Here is a 6,000-nt window from a genome sequence, read left to right on the forward strand (position 1 = left end):
ATACTTTAGACCAATGACAGCGTTTCTTACACATGCTCTGCAGGAAAATTGTGTCTTAATTCTGTCCTACAGCAACCTTGGCCGCCCATGTAATCAGCAGCCCATGATCCTGACGCCCAAACGATTATCAGAGTTATCCGACACAGATAACCTGGGCGCAGGAGATGACTCAAACTGTAGGCATACTCCGACCATTCGCTGACCATTATATTTGCTGGAGCGCGTAGTTACCACTAGGATCCCCGAAGAATGCTACAGACTAGGCTGCGCTACAAGAAGACATTTCTATATGAAAAAAAAAACACAGCATAACTTGTGCAAAAACATTCGCCTGTGTGCTACCTAGGTCAGAAGTGTGTTTCAAAGCAAAAGTAAACACTTTTTATTAGAGTGAGACTTACCCACCTTCATGTCGCCAGGAAATATTGGGGGCAAATACACAGGGTGGTGGCGGAGCATCTGATGATCTGTGCATTTCAGGAGACAGGAGACAGGGGAGGGAGATTCTACTAGAAATAATAAAAAAAAAAAAAAAGAGTCAAATAATGTTTCCAGACATAGAATGAATATCCTGCAGCCTACAAATCATTTCTATAATTAGTGCATTGAAGGGTGTAACTGAATATTGTGCATATTAACTTTGTTCTTATTGAAATAAGCCATAGAGAGAGGTGTATTTACCCTTTTATTGGCAAAGTAATGGAATCTACTCTTGCGGTTGTACAACACAAACATAGACGAGATACAAATCCGACACACCGCACACGAGATCAGTGACTTCCTGTATCGGATTGGCAGCCTCATATCACTGCTCTGTGCTGCTGGGGACCCTGCTCCTCCCACTATGTAACTCTCAGTCTGTGACTTCCTGTATCAGTGTGACAGCAGCCTCATATCACTACTCTGTGCTGCTGGGGAACCTGCGACCGAATTTGGAGGCGTGGCCTAATTACCATACGCCACGCCCCATGTGGCGTTATTTGGAGGTGTGCCCGCATGGCACGCCTCCAAATAACGTCAGGCTGGGGGTAAAGCCCTGGCTGGCTTCCCGCAGCCCTATCCCGTCAGGAATGGTTGCCGGCGCATCATCCATTCACTCTCTGGGGGTCCGGCAGCTGTGCGACGGTGGGAGTCCCCAGTCTCCAGATTTGACCACCCGCGGGCCACTTCGGCCCGCGGGTGGAACAGAGGGATAGTACTGTCCCGCTGAAATCTGGATGCTGGGGAGGGGTGCCACTCTCTACGGGTGGCGCCCCTGTGCACCGCACTAGTCGAACACCCCTAGAGCCGGCCCTGACTGTAATATCATGAATGTTATATTAATGGGCAATGTTGAACTTTAAAGCCTCCCCTACAAGATATTGTGTTTTTCAATACACAGTTAATTCAAAATAATATCCCGTGACTGCAAAACAAAGGAAAATATGACCTAGGCTATGAGAAGTTAATTAGGTGGGGTGAACGGGATCACTGCTTCTCTTCTCACTGTGCTATCATTTGATGTAGGATAAAGCTATTACCCAACTACACAAGACCTGTAGGCCAAACAAAGTTCCAGTTTTTTCGCTCTTTAGGATATTTTCAGTATTCATCAGTTGGCAATTCTACAAACATTCCTGCTTCATCTTTTTAATTACTCAGTACAGGAAAGCCAAACTTAATTGCTGCTATAAAGAAATTTATGGCAATCTGTGTAACATCTCGGGGCAAAAATAGAGCTGAAAACCAGATGTGACTGCGGATTCCGAGTAACTGAACAAGTACCTGCCCGTGTATATTGTTCCTGCACAGCCAGGTAGCTCCACATTGCGGCTTTGGTCTTTTAGGTGTACCCCTGTGATATTGTAAATAATTACCAAGTACATCCTAGTGGGAGGTTTGCTTAAATCAAAAATCATTCAATAGACAGGACAACTTGCTATGGGTCCTGATAAGGGCAGAAGGAGAAGTAGTTATTGGTTACTGCTGTAAGTGCTACCTTGGTTCCAGCAGGACCTAACAATATACCTGGTGTACGCAGATATAGCAGAGAATGTACAGTTACATATTCCTGCTTCATGTGGGAGCCTCTCATATAACATATAAAAATATATATACACAAATCCCACAGGTGGAATAAGAAAATGACACTACCACTCAATTGCTGTATTTGACCGACCTGTGTTCTGGTCTGAAGACGCGGCAGGTGACTGGATATGAAAGGAGAAAGCAGCCTGCGACTGGTTACCCTTGGTATGCATCCACATATGTGCCCGCCAAACTCACGCAACACCCAGCTACTGTCCATGTATGGCTGGGGAGGCACACATGGAGATGGGTCTGAGTGCCGTGAGCCTGTCTCACCCCCTACTCACTGTAACTCTCCCCTCACTACACTAAGCTTCAGTGGTCCATTGATTGTCCTATCTGCATCACTGTGTCTTCTCTTGCAGCTGCTGCTGACGGAGCTCCGATCTCAAAACACTGCAATGAACTTCCTGGTCACATGATACATCCAAGGTGTCCATCAGAGCACAAGGCAGGACCCCATACTCATAGGCATGTCTCGATTAGCTCTCTTTCTGTGTAGCTTACTGCCCGCGGTGTAGCCCTGCCCCCAGCTCTGCTAGCAGTGTCCGACTATATAGAAGGGAGGCTGAGCTGTTGCCGCCTCATCTCTCGTCTCCCTGCAGTCCCAGGGAGCTCGACAAAACTGGTGAGTGAGAACTATACAAATGATAGCAATAAACAAATGAGATGTTTATAACTTAGAAATATCTTATAAAAATGATTAGAATTACATAAAATATCAAATCCCAGGAGCTAAGACAGGTGAGGCTCTGCCTCCTCTGCCTACCCCGACTGTACGTCTCTGCAGCAAATGTCTGATACAGATGCCAGCTTCAATGCCGAGTGCCAATGAAACCATAAGAAGTAAAATATTGAAGATCCTGGAGAGAGCGGTGTAAGGAGCTTATGGTTACTGAATCAATATTATTTTACTATCCTGCTACATAGACTATAGTACAGACCCATAGGTCCTATTGTGATTATACAGTAAGTGCCTCCATATCGGTGACCCTCGTCTAGGTCTGTAGCAGAGCTCATCTAACATTTCCTTTACCTGATGACAATCGTTTTCAGCGTCAGGATGGCGCATAGTCCTCTACATCAGCACAGCCACTAACGCTGCGTTACATGCCCAGAAACAGCGGATCTGGTATCGCGAGCGCAAAGAGCTTCAAAGTCGGCTTTATCCTGCACTGAGCAAGATCTGAAAAGTCCCCCTCATTCCAGTCCACGAAGCCTTCGCCCCGAGGAGCCATTTCCACATTCACATATTCCATCTGGACTTCACGCAGTTTTGGATGACAAGCTGATGAAAAACTGATGGAAAATAAAACAAACGGCATGTAATGGCAGCACTTCTGCTGTCACACACAGCATGCAGCATTGCTGGGACACATACATATTTCATGCAGGGAATAGGGGTCATAAACATGAGACCCATACCAAGTCTATCTGCTGTAGATGAGCCATTATTGTCATCTCAGAAACACGGCGCGAGGAGACCTGGCAACACAACAGAATATATTTACAGGGGATCAATACGTCGCTCCTACTAACATATTGTATAGAGTCACATTCAGTAATCTCCTGCGTTGTGGATGTTCTAATGCGAAGACTGGCTGTAGGTCTATTGTAGTCACTTTACAGTGAAAAATGGGACAATACAGAGCAATAGCCACTCACACCACAGTGTGACACATAATGCTGGTAAAAAGTCTAGGGCAGCACAATTAATTCTAGGGACTTCCCAAGTGGCCCTATGTCACGTGTTACCCCCGGGAAACATTATAACTTCTGATAAATGAGATGTTAGAACCATAATGGAGGGTTAATGTGCACAAACAGAAAGTTATCCAAAAGCTAACTAGTCACACTGATAACTGGACTGTGGGCTTGATTCAGCAAGGAACGCACGTTAGCAGACGCTAGAATATGCTAATCAATGCATACGCACGGAGGCAGCAGCATTAGACGCAGACGCCCAGCCCTATATTAAGCCGCCCATCTCCCTTTACTCATAGCCTTAGTACGCAAGATAGCATAAACATCGGTAACATCGAGAACCATCGACCACATTTGCATAATAGTGGTTGACCAGACCTTGCGCAGGATCTTGGCAACTGCCTGTGGGCACGGAGTCTCATCGCTGCATGCAGCACAGCAGTGGCTAATTTATGCACGCCCCTAAAACAGCGTCCCAACGCACAGGCACGCCTGCGTTTGCCCGACCACCCCCGGTCACCACCCATAAACGGCACTTCCTGTCAATCAATATCGGAAGGAGTCTGCGTGCTCGCTGCGTGTAGTCTGCGTACGTTAGCCCGACTGCACTGGCTAGTTTGTGCACGCACCGTGCGATGCATGCGCAGTACAAAACCATCAGCCAAGTGCGTGCGCTCTCTCCTTGCTGAATCAGACCCCGTGTGACAGCACCGTGCTCACTCTGATAGTGTTCACTTTAGGTCCAGCAGCAGGCAGGGCGCCGGACCTAGAAAAAGGGCACTTCTGGGGGCATGGCCAATGAAAAGGGGGTGTATCTTTTGACACGTCCTCTTTTCGCCACTCTTGGGGGCGTGCCTGGCACTTACGGACATGCCGGGTAGCCCCCAAGTGCTGCGGGCAACCAGCTATATACACTCTGTGACTGCACTGCACTCACTCTGTGACATCACCATCCAATCACACACTAACCAGCTATATACACTCTGTGTGACTGCACTGTGCTCACTCTGTGACATCACCATCCAATCACACACTAACCAGCTATATACACTCTGTGTGACTGCACTGCACTCACTCTGTGACATCACCATCCAATCACACACTAACCAGCTATATACACTCTGTGTGACTGCACTGTGCTCACTCTGTGACATCACCATCCAATCACACACTAACCAGCTATATACACTGTGTGACTGCACTGCGCTCACTGTGTGACATCACTATCCAACCACACACTAACCAGCTATATACACTCTGTGTGACTGCACTGCGCTCACTCTGTGACATCACCATCCAATCACACACTAACCTGCTATATACACTGTGTGTGACTGCACTGCGCTCACTCTGTGATATCACCATCCAACCACACACTAACCAGCTATATACACTGTGTGATTGCACTGCGCTCCCTGTGTGACATCACCATCCAACCACACACTAACCAGCTATATACACTGTGTGACTGCACTGTATTCACTCTGTGACATCACCATCCAATCACACACTAACTAGCTATATACACTCTGTGTGACTGCACTGCGCTCACTGTGTGACATCACCATCCAATCACACACTAACCAGCTATATACACTCTGTGACATCACCATCCAATCACACACTAACCAGCTATATACACTGTGTGACTGCGCTCACTGTGTGACATCACCATCCAACCACACACTAACCAGCTATATGCACTCTGTGTGACTGCACTGCGCTCACTCTGTGACATCACCATCCAATCACACACTAACCAGCTATATACACTCTGTGTGACTGCACTGCGCTCACTCTGTGACATCACCATCCAATCACACACTAACCAGCTATATACACTGTGTGACTGCACTGCGCTCACTGTGTGACATCACTATCCAACCACACACTAACCAGCTATATACACTGTGTGACTGCACTGTGCTCACTCTGACATCACCATCCAATCACACACTAACCAGCTATATACACTCTGTGTGACTGCACTGCGCTCACTCTGTGACATCACCATCCAATCACACACTAACCAGCTATATACACTGTGTGACTGCACTGCACTCACTCTGTGACATCACCATCCAATCACACACTAACCAGCTATATACACTGTGTGACTGCACTGCACTCACTCTGTGACATCACTGTCCAAGCACACACTAACCAGCTATATACACTGTGTGACTGCACTGTATTCACTCTGTGACATCACCATCCAATCACACACTA

This window comes from Taudactylus pleione, unplaced genomic scaffold (assembly GCF_031769625.1).
Source record: "Taudactylus pleione unplaced genomic scaffold, aTauple2 ptg000987l, whole genome shotgun sequence".
Taxonomy (NCBI): domain Eukaryota; kingdom Metazoa; phylum Chordata; class Amphibia; order Anura; family Myobatrachidae; genus Taudactylus; species Taudactylus pleione.